Source organism: Jaculus jaculus, chromosome 11 (genome assembly GCF_020740685.1).
Source record: "Jaculus jaculus isolate mJacJac1 chromosome 11, mJacJac1.mat.Y.cur, whole genome shotgun sequence".
In the NCBI taxonomy this organism is placed as follows: domain Eukaryota; kingdom Metazoa; phylum Chordata; class Mammalia; order Rodentia; family Dipodidae; genus Jaculus; species Jaculus jaculus.
In genome coordinates this window covers 91,293,215-91,309,583 of record NC_059112.1, presented here as the reverse complement: position 1 = coordinate 91,309,583, position 16,369 = coordinate 91,293,215, and the positions used below count along the sequence as shown (strand labels likewise).

The 16,369-nt window shown below is 39.5% G+C and overlaps 1 long non-coding RNA gene across 2 annotated transcripts in view; it reads left to right on the top strand.

Moving 5' to 3' along the window:
• LOC123453344 overlaps window positions 1–5,306 on the top strand; it is a 45,267-nt gene extending 39,961 nt beyond the window's left edge. For both annotated transcript variants that reach the window (XR_006632744.1, XR_006632743.1), the window contains one exon: window positions 5,251–5,306. This is a non-coding gene — a long non-coding RNA (uncharacterized LOC123453344). The remainder of the gene's footprint in view (window positions 1–5,250) is intronic.
• The last annotated feature ends 11,063 nt before the right edge of the window (window positions 5,307–16,369 follow it).

Here is a 16,369-nt window from a genome sequence, read left to right as displayed (position 1 = left end):
AGGAATGGTATATGTATGGAGGGTGGAAAAGGGGAGATGGATTTGTTCAGTACATACCATGCACATGCATGCAAATGCCATACCAAACTATTCATGTGTGCAATTTACATGGGTTAGTAATTTTTAAACACTTTTTAAAAATGTATTTGCAAGCAAATACAATGAGGAGGAGATAGACAGAGAGCAAATGGGCACGCCAGGGCCTCTAGCCACTGCAAACAAACTCCAGATGCATGCGCCCCCTTGTGCATCTGGCTTACATGGGTACTGAAGAATTGAACCTGGGTCCTTTGGCTTTGCTGCAAGCACCTTAACTGCTAAGCCATCTCTCCAGCCCCCAGTAATTTCTTTTTAAAAAGAGCTTAGGCTCTGGTTGTGACAGTATTTGAAGCATTTCAGCATTGTGACAATTAACCTGGTAAGGACTCAATTAATGCTAGCTATAGTAATTACCTCTCCTTTCCTACTTATAGCTCTTTTCCCCTTACTGTAAGTAGATAAATTATGAAGCCAGCTTAATTAACCTTTCATTTTGTTTATGTAACATGTATAATTTTAAAATCAAACTAATCTCTCCATCTGTTTATTCAAAAATATTTATTTGGCCTCAAATATTTTTCTAGTTGCTAGGAAGAAAAATTGTGAGTGAAAAGGTAAGGTCTCTGTATTGGAGACTTTAGATTGTAGTGTGAGAAACAGACTGGGTAAATAGCCAACACACACATAATTACACTGAAGGCAAGGTAAGGACAATGTGAATGATTAGTTGTGAGGTTTTTATTGAGAGAAAAGGATTTAATCTTGTAAATGACATTTGAATTGAAACTTGAAAGTTGAGTGGGATAACACCAAGGACAGAGAACTGGAAGGGAAAAAATAAAGATGCTAGAGGAAATACGCTTATTATCTCCTTTCTCTTCCTTTCTTCTTCAGCTTCGTAAAGCTCCCAACAATGCCGAGAGTAGTTCTCAACCTGTGTGCATGGTATGACACTTCCAGGTATAACATTTTTATGTGATTTGGGAAAGGGGTTTTGCTCCAAATTCTTTGAGGATCTTCAACTACGTGATCCCCCAGACTTGGCTGCCCCAGGCCCTCCCCCAAAACTCACCACAGTTTTTGCCACAATAGTCAATTAAATAATTCATGCCTGATAGGGGAAGTGAATATGATCAAAGTACATTTTATACATACACAAAATTATCAAAAAATATATGAAGGAATCCTCAGAGACCTGATTCCTCATTCAGTCAGGCTTTGGCTTACTAGTAAAGGAGAAATAGGAGAAAACATTTTTTATAGGCAGTTATCCAGAGCTAAGGCCCAGAAACAAGGAGATACCACCACCTTGCTGGTCCTGGCAGGACTAGAACCTGCATCTCATCCAGACTCATCCAAGATGGCTGCAAGCATCACTCCCTGGCAGCAACATCGTACTTCTTCCTCAGCTCAGCATACCTGGTTATCTGGCCCCTCCTGAATGAGCCTCTTTGTTCATTGACTAATCAGGTATCTTCCTTACATGCCTGCATCTGATGGCAGCACTCATCCTGGTTGGGCTACGTAGCAAGTTTCAGACCAAGAGGCTCCACAAGACCTTGTTTAAAAAAATATTTTTGCAGGCTGGAGAGATGGCTTAGCAGTTAAGGAACTTGCCTGTGAAGCCCAAGAACTCATGTTTGAATCTCTAGGCCCCATGTAACCAGATGCACAATGACACAAGCACGCAATGTCACACATGTACCATAACGGGGCTTATGTATCTGAAGTTCATTCACAGCAGATGAAGGCCCTAGCATGCCCATTCTCTCTCTCTCTCTCAAACAAAAAGTTAAAAAAAAATTTTTTTTTGCTTATTTATTTGACAGCAACAGACACACAGAGAGAAAGAAACAGATAGAGAGAATGGGCACGCCAGGGCCTCTAGCCACTGCAAACAAACTCCAGACGCGTGCGCCCCCTTGTGCATCTGGCTAACGTGGGTCCTGGGGAATCAAGCCTTGAACCAGGGTCCTTAGGCTTCATAGGCAAGCGCTTAACCACTAAGCCATCTCTCCAGCCCAAACAAAAAGTTTTGAGTGTTATGTTTTGATACCATACCAAGCCAATATAATCTTTATTTCATATCCGGGGAAAGGTAGGTAAAGGTAATAAAAATGAACTAACTCAGTCTGAAGAGTTATGCTAGTTACCTAATTTCACTATTTTTATGTTCTCAGTTTTTCATCTATGACCTTCAAAGCAAACAGAAAGAAGCTAACTTGTCCTTTGAAGAGTTACAGTATAATTCCTTGGTTCATCTCAATTATATTTTACTTCTGTGTGTTTATTTTAATGACAGAATCACAAATACTATATTCCATTCTTCTAAATAAAATTTAAGAGATGGAGCTAATCTCAGTAGAGATGATCAGAGGACACAACTTCTCAAATCTATTTCTAGAGAATTAATACACAGTCCTGGTTAACCAATAAAAATGATGATTGCTCTTAGTATTGTTTTGAAATTTGCGAGCTAACTCCTATGGTTGAATTCAGAAATCAGATAGATTAGAAATTTTTACTACTATTATTATTATGTGTACATGTGGATAGCAAATCATAGATATTACAGTGAGCTGTTTAGTAAAAAGGGAAGGATTATGTTGCAGTTAGCTTTGTATCGCTGGGACAAACACCTGACCAGAAGCAGTTTATGGGGAAGCAGTTTATGGGAAGAAAGATTTGGTTTAGGCTTACAGAATCCAAGGGAAGCACAATTAATGGTGGAAGAAACTGGCTCATGTCCATAGATCCAAACACAGAGAGAGAAAAACCAACATGAGCAATCACAAAGACCAGAGTCCGCTTGCTTTGAACACACCTTAGGGCTGGACTTAAGATCTATCCCTCTACCTCCCACCAGTGACATGCCTCTTCCCCAGCAGGCTGCTAGAGACTTAAGTTGCAAGCTTAATAAAAAATTCCCCAGGCTATGGGGGACATATATTCACATTGAAACTATCACATTTTTTCCATGGCCCCCATAGACTCACTATCATCTCACAGTGAAAAATGCATTCAGTCCAACCTTAACATTGTTTAAAAGTCCCAAGTCTCATCTGAGTCTTAAATGATTATCTCCTAACTGTTAGTCCTGTAAGATCAAAACAGAAATTAGCACTTCTAACACAGTGGCACAGAGTAAACATTTCCATTGTAAAAAGGCATAACAAGGAGAGATTGGATCAATGCAAATAATAATCAACAAATAGACATCAGACATCTGCAGTTCAAGTCCAACAAACAATCATAACCAGTGATGAAAGTTTCTGGATGCCAGTTTGTCCCTTTAGCTGGACTGACTGAGCAGCTCTCCTGACAACTGTTCCAATGTCCTGGTACATCTAAAACTTCCTTGTGTCTGCACTGCAAACCATGGTCCATCTTTACAACTCCATACGGTGGCCTTATTTGGCCTTATTTGGTCCTGTTTTCCATCCTGAATCTCAGCAGCAGCTTCTGGATCTGGTTTAGCTTCATGTAATGGCTTTGCTGGACCTCTGCACAGGGATCTGTCTTGCTTCACATACTTGGAACCATGACTACTTCATGATCTGCTTCCCTGCATTTTTCAAGCTTCTAAAACCAGTACCAGGTGTGTGGCATAGCCAAATTTGTACATCCAGCGGGGAAGTAAATCTTGACCTTGAAGAGCAGCATGTTCCTTTAGGATGCTTTCTTCAAATCACCTCCTTTTAAAAGTATTTGTATTCTTATTCATTTAGGCTTCCATGGGTAGATTTCACCCTTGGGCATTTTTTTTTTTCATTGTTCCAATGCAAAGCAGTTGGCCCACTGATGGTAATCTACTTAACAACTGCACCTTTAGTAAGTTGTAGGTGATTTTAAACTTGCTTGAATTTTTCCTGTGATAAACCATACATCTCTCATATTTTTCTGTTCTATGCCTTCCACTAAGCACACCAATGAGTAATTTTAAAATTCAACTTTGATCAGACTCTCTGGACATGGGCAGAAGATATAGCCAGCCTTTATGCCAGTAGCCCAGCTCTAACAAAGTTTTTACTTTTCCCTTTAAAAGTTCATGAGCCACATCTTCATTGTCAATTCTCTCTGCATTTATAATTTTCAAACTCTCACTAGAATATTCCATCAACCTATCCTTACAACAATTCAAGGAATCTCCAGTCCACAATACCAAATCCTTCCATAATCCTCCAGTACACAAATTCCACGAGATCAGAACCCACCTGGTCAGATTCATTGCAGCAATGGTCCCACTTCTCAGTCCAAATTTACTGTTGCAATTAGCTTTGCAGTACGGGGACAAATACCTGACCAGAAGAAACTTATGGGAGGAAAGAGTTTATTTCAGGCTCACAGAATCCAGGAGAAACAATGGCAGAAGAAGCTGGCTTACTTCCATATATGCATAGCAGAAAGACACCACCAAATAGCCAGCAAACACAACTAGAGCTCGAACTAGTCTGAACATACCTTAGGGCTGGGCTATAAAATCTGCTTCCAGTGACACCTTCTCAAGCAGGCTATTGGAGACTTACGTTGCAAGATTAACCAAAAATACCTCAGGCTTTGGGGGACATACGTTCACATTCAAACTACCACAGAATATTAAATTTATATTATTATATTGCCTTATATATATTCCATTCTATATATTTTATTATATAAATGTTTTATGTACATATATTATATTGCCTTTTAAATAATCAGAGAGCTATCATTTCCATGCATGTTTCTGTGATGAATAGATGCTTTTAGAACATGTGAATGAACAGTTGCAGAACACTGAGGAATAAGGCTAGAGCTGAGCTGGAAGTCTCTTCCCTTTTAATTAGCTATTATAGTGCTAAAAACTTGCCATGCCACCTGCTGGGGGAGAAAAAGTCTTCAGCAGTCTTAACCAGCAGTGGACCCTGTAAGCTACACAATTGGCCAGCTGGATTAAGATGTACCCACTAGTGAAATAATGGCATGTCTGTTATGGGGGTAACCATCTGCTTTCAGATTGGATTTGAGGCCAGCTTCATGGGAGAGAATTCATCTCTGGTACTGAAAACCTAGTCTAAAACTTATTGTTGGGAAGGTCACAAGCTCTAAGAGGGAAGCTACTATTATTGTTTGGCTAACTGAATGTATCATGCTTTCCAAATTTTTCAATATTTACATTTATGCCCATATATTAGCGCTTCTCTCACTTTTGGCTAAAGAAGTTTCTCTTTGCAGATGGTGGTGACTACTGGGAAGACTTAAAATGCATCAAAGTGCTGAAAAGAAGCGACAGTGGAGTGCTCTGTACTAAATGAGACATCTCTATCACATCCTCCAAGGCTCAGGGACCAATACAGAAGAGGTGGCAGAAAAAAAAGTAAAGGCACAAGGATGGGGAAGAGTGCTTTGGCATGCATCTTATAGATGCAAAGTGGTGATTGCATTTATGACCTCAGAGTGGCAACCCGCACGAGACCTACATAATATGAAGGTAAAAAATACATCAATATAGAAAAGGGACTGGGTAGAAAGAAGGGGTTCAGTGGATTGGAGATAATGGAGGGGGACAAAAGAGGGTAGTAGAGGGGGATTATGGTCATGGTACATTATGCATGTGTATGGAGGTTGTCAATGAAAAGTTTAAATAGGGCTGGAGAGATGGTTTAGCGGTTAAGCGCTTGCCTGTGAAGCCTAAGGACCCCGGTTCAAGGCTCGGTTCCCCAGGTCCCACGTTAGCCAGATGCACAAGGGGGTGCACGCGTCTGGAGTTCGTTTGCAGAGGCTGGAAGCCCTGGCACGCCCATTCTCTCTCTCTCCCTCTATCTGTCTTTCTCTCTGTGTCTGTCGCTCTCAAATAAATAAATAAGTAAATAAATAAAATTTTTAAAAAAAGTTTAAATAAACCCATAAAAAAATGAACATGTGAACCTCGGTGGTCTTTCCTGAAGAGCTGCTACGGATAAGTGCTTGCTTTTTAGCTTTTCTGTGTTAGACAGGCTTCATCTATTTGATTTTTCCACTGTTGAGAAGTCAGGCTCTTGGAAGCAGCAGACTTTCCTTTCCATACGCATGCCACCTCATTCCCACAGGTTTTAAAAATAAGCACGATCAGTAATGATTCCAAAGTTTCCATCTGAGTTAACAAATGTCAGGGCTTGCCAGCAACTAGCACTGCGATGATGCGTAGACAATACCTAGAGGGCAAAAGAGAGCTGTGTGCCAGTAGCCTTTGTCTCTTAAAAACAGAATTCTTGGGGACATCTAGAAAGTTTCCAAAATTGTGATGAGCAAAAGAAGCAGGGGGCAGCTTTCCATTTGTGCATCTCCATGTGGCATGGGATTTTAATATAGTAATTATTCTCAGTACTTAATCTTAATGATTTAACTCTTGTCCAGAAAGTATTTCATAGTTACATTTTGGCAGGAAAAATACAGAGCATCACAACAGAAGTTCAAAGCTTCCTGAAGTTCTACTTAGGTAAGTGAAATTTAGCCCATGAAGAAAGGAGATCATGAGATGTGAAGAAAAATGTGTGATCTTAAAGGGAAAATAAATCAGGGAAAATCCCATGCCATCTCTGGGCAGGAGGAAGTAAGAAAGCAATAGCACCAAGGTGGATGTCTGCTTCCACAGGGAAAGCAAAGGCTACTATGGGCAGTCTTCCCAAAGACAAATGGGTAGTGAAGTTAACCAGTCTATTGGGAATCTGACAGGATTGGCATGTGGATCTGCCCCACTGACCTCATGAGCATCATGACATCAGAAAATGATGGAGCGCAAGGGAATTAATTCACTTGGTTAATATTTATTGAACATTTCCCATTATAGCTGGCACCATCCAGGCACTGAAGAGAGTTAACAAGGGGCCATAATCTCTGACCTTATGAAAGTTATTACCAAATACATTATGAATGTGATTTTGAGTAATGACAAGTAATATGAAGAAAAAAGAAGATAAGGGGAAGGGAAAAGTGAAGGAAGGGTTGGGTTGTTTTAGTGGGGAAGTCTCAAAATCGCTCTGCGTTCTCAGAGACATATATTTTCAAACATGAATGATATGAAGGTGTCGACCACATAGATACCTTTGGGAAGAATCTTGTAGGCAAGGAGAAATGTCAGTAAATAGGGCCTGAGGTGGAGAAGAGCTCAGATTCAGAAGTGTGCACAAAGCTAGAGGACTTAAGAAGGGTGAGTAAAGTTGAGATGGGAGAGGTAGGTAAAGTGTCAGTCAGGACTCAAGATCTTGTTCTAACTATGACGGGAACAACCAGCTAGTCCTGAGTATATGAGGGTGTGTAGGATCAGTGATGGTTTCTGATTTATAAGTGATCACTCATCCTAGTATATGGAGATTATGCTAGGAGGGAAGTTGTAAATTATGGAGGCCATCAGAAGCTAAAGATGAAGATGAGGTCTCGGAACCCAATCCCAGGTAGGATGCTATAATTAGAAGTTATTCACTTGACCTTAACGCAATCAAATCAAGGTCTCTTGCTGTCATCACCTGCTGTACCACCCTGCCAGGGAGTCTGTCATGGGGTTAGCAGTACAGTGCATGCCTCTGCAGCCAGACTCCACTCAAACCTGGGTTTTCAGCTTAATGTATGTGTTTCATTAGGAAGTTGATTTTACCTCTCTGTGCTTCAGTTTCTTCATCTGGAAAGATGAAATTGATGGTGCATAGCCCAGTGAGTTTGAGTGCCAATCATTCCATGACTTCACAAGTAATGCTTACAGGAATTACATGAGGTTATTGTTCTATAAGTTATCTGTTATTATCATCTCACACAGTTTTCTGTCCACAAATCACTTTCACGTTTTAGGTCCTGTTAGTACCAGTAATCAGAGGGGACTGTGCAAAGTACTGAAGCTTTCATCTTATATTCAGGAAATATTCAGGAATCTGCTAGGTATTTACTTTCAACTTAAAAATATTTTTTTTTTAAAAATCTGGAATCTAAGCCATAGGTAAGTTAATTGTGTTGACCAAGATTACAGAAATACTTAGTGGTTGAGCTTGGATGTCTACTTGGGTCATTTTCACTGAATTTTGATATTTCTACCTTTAAATTGCTCAAGTTTTCTGTTTCCTATCAAGTTTCATATTCCCATCACTAGAAATGAAACTTAAAAGTTTTTTTTAACATTGTCATTAATAATGACTACCTTACATAATTTTACGTAACAGATATTGAGTCATATAGCTTTATAGGTGTATACACTTACTGGATATTGCATTGTTGCATTTTTCTTTTATTAGCAATGTCAAGTAAGACTCAGAAGTCCACTATGTAAGGCATTTCATTGAGTTTGGTAAGAGAGGTTTAGGTAGCAAGCTGAGAATAATATTTCATGAAATCTTGAACAACATAGGAGACTTAAATTACAGTAATTAATGAATGTGTTCACATTATTTATTTATTTATTTGAGAGCAACACACACACACACACACACACACACACACAGAGAGAGAGAGAGAGAGAGAGAGAGAGAGGCAGATAGATAGAGAATGGGTGAGCCTCCAGCCACTGCAAAAGAACTCCAGACGTGTGCGCCCCCTTTGTTCATCTGGGTCCTGGGGAGTCGAACCTCAAACCGGGGTCTGTAGGCTTCACAGGCAAGCACTTAACCGCTAAGCCATCTTTCCGGCCCCTATATCCATTTTAACAGTAGCTGAAGCTCTTCACCTGCTGCACAGTTTCTGGGTTGTAGAGGTTAGACGTCCCACCAATGCTTCTCAGCTGCACCTCGAGAAGGCTGCTGGTCCCCAGCAGTTAGTGGTGGTATTTGGGAATGTTATGAACTGTTGGTAGTGGAGCCTTGTTGGAGGAAGTGGGTCACTTGTGGTGGGCCTTGAGGCTCTGTAGTTTGGCTTCACTGCCTGCTCTCTCTCCTCTTGCACTTGACTACCTTTGCCATGTTACTAGTTGGCTTCCTGTTCCCGTGCCTTCCCCACTGTGGTGCGAATTGCAAATTGAAACAAGCCTTTCTTAGGCTGCTTCTTGTCAGGTATTTGGTCACAGTTACAAGTAAAGTCACAAATACAAGGCTTGTTGTATTTTTCACTTGTTTTCAGAAACGAGCAGAGAGCTACCAGTGCCACCTAAGGTACATCTGCACCATCCCTCCACAATCCTGTCGCCTCTTCAGTGACACTGACTCTGATATACTCACCCAGTCACTATGGCTTGTCTTAAAGAAACATGAAGTGATAGACTTAGCATATTGTCAGGACTAGAATCAGGACCTTTGATTTACAGGCTCCTGTCATTTTTTTTTTTTTTTTAAGGAATGCCCTCTAAGAATTTGAAGGAATATATATTAGTTTGTTTATTTAACATACTCATTATTTTAACACATACTGTCTTCAAGGCATGTGCTTGGGATGAGGTTAAAAATAGTGAACGAGGCCCATAAACCTTCTGGTGAGTTCTACATTACCTAAAGGACTTGAAAATAGTTCCAGATTTTCTTTGTGTATGTTCCTTATAGCACACATGCAACCTAGGTAGCAGAAATGGCCCTGAGATGCTGAAGCCACCTAAGATCAACATGTAATCTACTGTTGGGAATATTTCCTTTGGCTGTACAGAACTATTTTGAAAGAAGTGAACAAAATTCCCTGCCATGTACATTAAACTAATAGGTACACAATATGAGTTTATTATGTAAGTGAATTAACCATGAAATGATTGGGGCCAAGCCTGTAACCATCAGGGTCCAACTAGAACTGAGTGACTGTAATGCCTGGCTATCATCTGACCAAAAGGCACGTAAGGATGGCATCTTGAGCTTTCTACACAGTCCCCTATGCGAAGCTACCACAGAAGAGCCAGTAGGAAAATTTCCACACTGACTAAGGCAATGATTGTTTTCTTCCTGCTATCCTGGTAAAATTTATTATGACGTTAGCTGTTGGCAAGGGCTCCACATGAGATTGCAAATGTTGCTGTCAACAGAAAGAGTACTTTAGTATTTATGCTTTTGACCCTACATGAAATTTAGGTGAATAACTTCAAAATGATTCATATTTACTTTAACAGAGTATTGATTTTTGCATTGTCAAGCACTCCCTTCAATCATCAAACATTTTTAGGTGGTCCTTGTGATGTAAAGTAAGCAAAACAGGCTCACATGCAAATTCAGATTTCCATACATTCATGGACTGAGCAAAATATTCAAACTCTTTAGTATCTTTCTTCTGTAAAATGAGGACGGCAAAAACAACAGTACCTACCTCATAACCTTTGAGATCATGTGTACAAACTACACAGTGTAATGCCTGGTACGGAGTAAATGTTCAATAACTATTAGCTATTTATATAAAGTACTTTACACATAGTAGGCTCTTATAACTTACTATCAAATGAATGAAAAGTAAAATGTTAGAGCCATTGGTAAATATCAGGTATATGTTAAATAGGTTATAATTTTACTTAGCTTGTTTCCGCAGACCCAACCTCTCATACTTTTTCTTTGTCAAATACATAGCCTCTTTCTTAACTTTAGCTCTTTGGTGTCATATCATGGGAGTCCACAGGATATCTTGTTTTTCAGGTTGTGAAGCTATTCCACAGAAGGCGTGGGATGATTTCCTTTCCAGAGAGAAATGATAAACATTAGATATGGGAAGTAACAAAAACCCCAAGTTCTCATGAGTTTCTTTGTGTCTTGCCCTGAATCAAGGGGATTTTGTTGTACTTATTTGGAAACACTTGTGTTGGGGGACAGTGAGTGTGCATGCCAGTTATCCAGTGACAATGGCATGGCACTGTGTGGTATTGTCAAGAGAAATCACGTTCAGTGTGCATGATGGGGACAGATCAGCTCTGCACCAAGGAGGACGAGCCCCAGCGATGGCTCCTTTCTGTCTACCTCCCCGCAGTCAGGCGTGAGTGGGGTTTGGCTGCTGTCAGGCAATTTAAAGCAACCAAACAAAAGATCCTCCTAAGAAAGGATGGTGCAGATGGCTTGGGCATATGTGATTACTTCTTAACATAAGCCATTAGAAATTAGAAGGGACTTGGGGACTTCCAGCTGTGGGTGAGTTTTTCCTCGGCTGGGCTTGGGCTGAGTGGAGGGGAGACTCCCCCTAGCCTTTGGTCTAGGGGCTCCTTTCCCAGCTCCAGTTCCCCATATGGCAGGAACTCCTTTCATTTTCTTTCCTCTCTTTTCTTTCCATGATCTTGCCAGGCCCTCCACGTGGGATCTCTAGCCACGTGGGTACATTTCCTTGGCTTTGTACTTCCCTCAAGGAATATAATTTAATATATTTTTTTAAAGGAACACTAATGCAAAGTTGTTCTGACTCATATTTATTCCTGCGAGCTTTATATCTTTCTTGCATGGCCTTATACAAAAATCTTGATCCACGGCCAACTAGTTCTCAAAGATGCTGTTTCCCTTTCATTGCATAGATTCACATTCCTTCTGGGACTAGCTTATATTCAGCAGCCACCTTTTAAATCATATTTTCAATTTTTTAAAAAAGCCTTTGTTCTTAATTCTAATTTGGCTGAATATCCTTGGTTACTCATGGTTGTTTGGGCAGAGATCTCTGTTTTAATATATCCATACTGGTTCCTGTCAGGCTGTCCTTCTGGAATCAAGGAAAGATACTGGAGGATGTAGGAAGCTATAGGATGAGGCAGTGATGATTGTTGACTGCTTTGACCCATAAGACTGGAAATCCATAAGAAGTGGATTCCTGCCTCAGGGCAGAAGCATCTTAACAAGATCCATAGAGATCCACTATGCAGCCCAGAGCACCGCCTTCACAACATGTAGCAGTCACCAAAGCTGCCCTGGGAACAACTGCTGGTGGCTTGTCTTCCCTGTAGACAGATCTACCTACACGAGACAAACCAGTTCTTATCAGAACTGCTCATGTGCATCTATTTCCTTTGAGCACAGTGATTTTTCTAAAGTTAAAAACGTAAAAATACATGCAAACATGTGAACTGTACACTAACAGGCTTTAAAAAATTTAAATATGATGAAAAGTGATTGCTGAATATATGCTAATAGTACATAAATGAATGAACCCAGAAGGAATATGAATTTGGACAATAAAACAGAAATAGGCTTTCCAAAGGAAAGATTTTATGCAAGAGGGTAGAAATGCAAGTCTTATTTGGGAACCCACTGGTGAGAACTTAAAGACATTGGTCTCATACTTCCTAGTACAATTTCGGGCCTCACCCAGTAAGAGTAGACTGTTTGGGGAGCCATTGTTAAGAACTTAAAGCATAGATCCTTTTTAAAAGTTTTTTTTTTTTAATTTGTTTACTTGTAGAGGGCATATAGAGAGCAAGAGAGTGGGTGTGCCAGGGCCTCCAGCTGATGCAAATGAACTCCAGATGCATGCACCACTTTGTGCATATGGCTTACATGGGTCCTGGGGAATCAAACTGGGGTCCTTTGACTTTGCAGGCAAGTGCCTTAATCACTAAGCCATTTCTCCAGCCCAAAGTTTGGATCTGAGTCACACTGGTGTCTGGTGGCCTCAAACCGGTAGAGTCTCTGTCCATTCTCTGGCCAGGGGAATGGGTACAATGCATGAAGACAGGTGTCTCTTCATGGGATAGCTGAGGCTTTATTAGAGATATCTAGATAGAGAAGCTAGGTTCATATTTCTCTTAGTTGCCCTACAGATGGAAACAGTTATCTCCAAAGTTCCATGAGGGACCCTCCCCTGTGCCTGTCTGCTAAAACATTGAGAAAATTAGACCTCCCCAAAGCTCACAGAAGGAAACTAATTTTCTTTGTTAGAGAGATACTAGTCACAATATTCTCTAATACACACACACACACACACACACACACACACACACACACATATATACACATACATATGTGTGTGTATATATATATATATATATATATATATATATTTACACATATATATTATATAGACACACACATATATATATATATATATAATACATATGTATTTTAATATATATAAATATATAAAATGGCCTTCACAGGGTATTTTTTGATTTATTTTGATTTGTTTATTTTAAAGTGACAGGCAGACAAAGAAAGAGGCAGAGAGAGAGAGAGAGAACAGGCACGCCAGGGTCTCCAGCCACTGCAAACAAACTCCAGACACTGCACCCCCTTGTGCATCTAGCTAACATGGGTCCTGGGGAATCAAGCCTTGATTGGGGTCCTTAGGCTTCACAGGGAAGCACTTAACTGCTAAGCCATCTCTCCAGCTCCATCACAGGATATTTTTAATTATTACATAATTCTCCAACTTATCCTTTTTCTTATAGGAAAGAAAAAAGGGGGAATACATGAAGGAGCTAGGCGTGGTGGCACACGCCTTTAATCCCAGCACTAGGGATTAAAATAGTGAATTCCAGGTCAGCCTAGGCTAGAGAAAGACCCTACCTCAAAAAAACAAAACAAAACAAAAAAATAAATAAATAAAAAATAAAAAGTTCCTGAAGTGCAGCTCTTCTTTTACCTCTATGACCATCTGAACTGGCCACTGACTGCCAGCTGGATCTGATCGCCCTGTTACAGTGTTTGGCTCAGTAACTCCTAGCTCTCTAACCCTAGATAGAGGCTTCATAGACTAAAATAATACAAGCCTCAAGATGTCAAGGCTAAGGTCTCAACTAATGGTAATGTGTTTACTGTTTAAGGGTTATAAAAACTAGCTTTAAGATACTCGGCCAACTTAACTATGTTTACTTATTTGTTGAGGTTCTAACAATTGGGAAAACCCAGTCTTGAGGTAAATGCTAACTTATTAGTGTTTAGTTTCCCAAGATAAAGTTCTTATAGTTAATAAGAACATTGGGTGTTTTAAAAATAGCTCCTGTTTTGTTTATGCTGATTATATAATATGGTTATTATTAGGTTTATCATTTAAGTTTAAATGATTTAATTTTAGTCATTGTGACTTTTGTCTTCCTGTTAGATAAAATATGTTGGAATAGCTTGCCTTAGCCTTATCAATTTCACATCATGAGTAGAACATAAAATTGCTTTATGTTAATAAAAATTTCTAATATACATCAGATTATCAAAGATCAAGCTAACAACATTGTTTGTCCAGCAGTGTTTTTGCTCTTAAGCCAGATTTGTCAAGGTTTATACTAAAGCTCAATCATTTTAGTTCACCAATGACCAGGATATGATCTATTTTTATGTGTAATCAAATAGTTTTACTCAAGACTTTATTGAAATGTCTCTCTCGTTTCTGGTATCCCAAGTTTGTTGTATATAAGTCAATTAACTCTTAAGAACATATTCCCTGCTTCAGGGTACAGCCTCATGCCCAAACAATGTTCTTCATCAGAGGAAAACAATTTCAAGGTCTGCAGTTCTATTTCCAACCTTCCCTGGGTAATTCATACCCACATAGGTATCCAGGCCAATCAAAGGTGTTTGCAAACACAGGTGCCAAAACTTCATGTTGTCTTTTCCTGACAGTTTCTAGGTTAAATTAATTGGTTTGGGTTTGTTGACAGAAGTAGTGTTTTCAGGACTGGCAACATGTTCTGCCTGTATTTATATCTATTATGTACTTAAAGGATAAAACATGCCTGTTTTCTATGCTTCAGATATGGTCTATGAGTCACAGGATAACTAAACTTAGATGTTAGACAAAATGACTTGAAGAAACTTTTGTTCCAGTCTTTAACTACATCTGTTTCACTATTCAGATGCACTATATATTTACAACCTTTAAAGTTGGTTAAACTTCCTTTCTAAGTGTCTTAATAGCCTGTATAGGAGCCAAAGCCAATTGGAATCACTGGAACAAACATTTTGGCCCCAGCTCCCAAGTCACAGAGCTGCTGGAGACAGAGACCCAGAAACAAGAGATTGATGCATAGGCTGAAAAAGGAGAGTCACACGGGGAGAACTCAGTCCTCCTGGCTCACCAAAGGAGGGAAGGCCACTTGGTCAGCACAGACCTGACTCATAACAGACAACACCAGGACTGGAGACGCCGTAGTGCTCCTTCCTGGTCCCTACAGTGTCCTTTGGAAAGCCATTAGTGGCCGCAAAAATTATGCCTTGGATTAAATTTTGGCTTTCCACTTGGTCTTAAACACTCAGAGAGAAGTGTATAACCAAAAATAAAAGGCTGCCCAAATATTATATGGATGGCCTATGAAGTCTACCAAAACTAAACATGGATACAAGACCTTTCCAAAAGGGGAAATGGACAAGGCCTTAAGGCCACACAATTTCAGTGAGCAACATTCATTTAACATAGGAATTTTTGGTTTGGTTTTGCCTTTGCCCCAACTGTTTTGCTGATTGCATTATTGTATACAATACTGACTTCTGAGTCTTCATGGGCTATTGCCCACATGATGCAATCTCTCCATCATATGCTGCAGGACCACCTATGGCCTTTTGGATAGCTGGTGGATGACAGTGAAAATATGGCATTCTCAACTAAAGGACACTTTTTGCAGCCAGAACTATCCTAAACACTAACATACCCTTATGTGGATTTGGAAGGTAGCTCTTTGAAAAGCCAACATTATGTGGGAAGATAGGTTCCTATGGGAAATTCTATGCCTTATATACAATATATTTCTTGTTCCAATATAAAACAATGGTTTGGAGTATCTAGTAAATAAAGCAGTTAGAAAAAGAATGTGTCAATTGCTATGACTTCAGTAAATAATAAACCTTTAAAATTAAATTCCATGGCTCAAGATGTACCTGGATTGATATTACATCATTCTGCTCTTCTTGTCAGACTTCATTACGTTAGAACATTATCATGCTTCCATCCAAACTTCCATCTCCTAATTACTGAAAAAGGATGATGAACTTGCACCTTCAGGGGTGTTAAAGAGTTAAGCAATGACTCAGGAAGTTACTATACAAATTCTTTTAATATCAGTTTTTTCAATTGACATTGCCAGCATGTCACTTTAGTATTTTAGGAGTGTAAGCAACAGCAATCACATCTTTTTAAAGGAAGCCTAAATTGTATCAAAGTGTCCTTTTGATCTTCTCTCTCTCTCCTCTTTCTCATATTCTCTCTCATTTAATTACAGTTATTGTTTTATTGGTGCTGCTGACAGCTGAAGGGCTCTTGGTTTAAATGTCAGTTCTTCCCTAAAATATAAGCTAAGAAATGAGCATTATCATCTTACCATTTTCAGCTGTAAATTCCAAGGCACCTTCCAGGATTAACTTGTCTTATATTAATAATTTGGAAGTCAGCTGTTGTTGAGATTATGAAATCTGAGATGATTTTGGGAAGCCAAATCTTAAAAGATAACTGATTCAGAATTAGTGTATTTTGAAATTTATAGCTGCTACAAGCTGCCACATGTTACCACTTAATTTCCTAAGGTTGTATATTA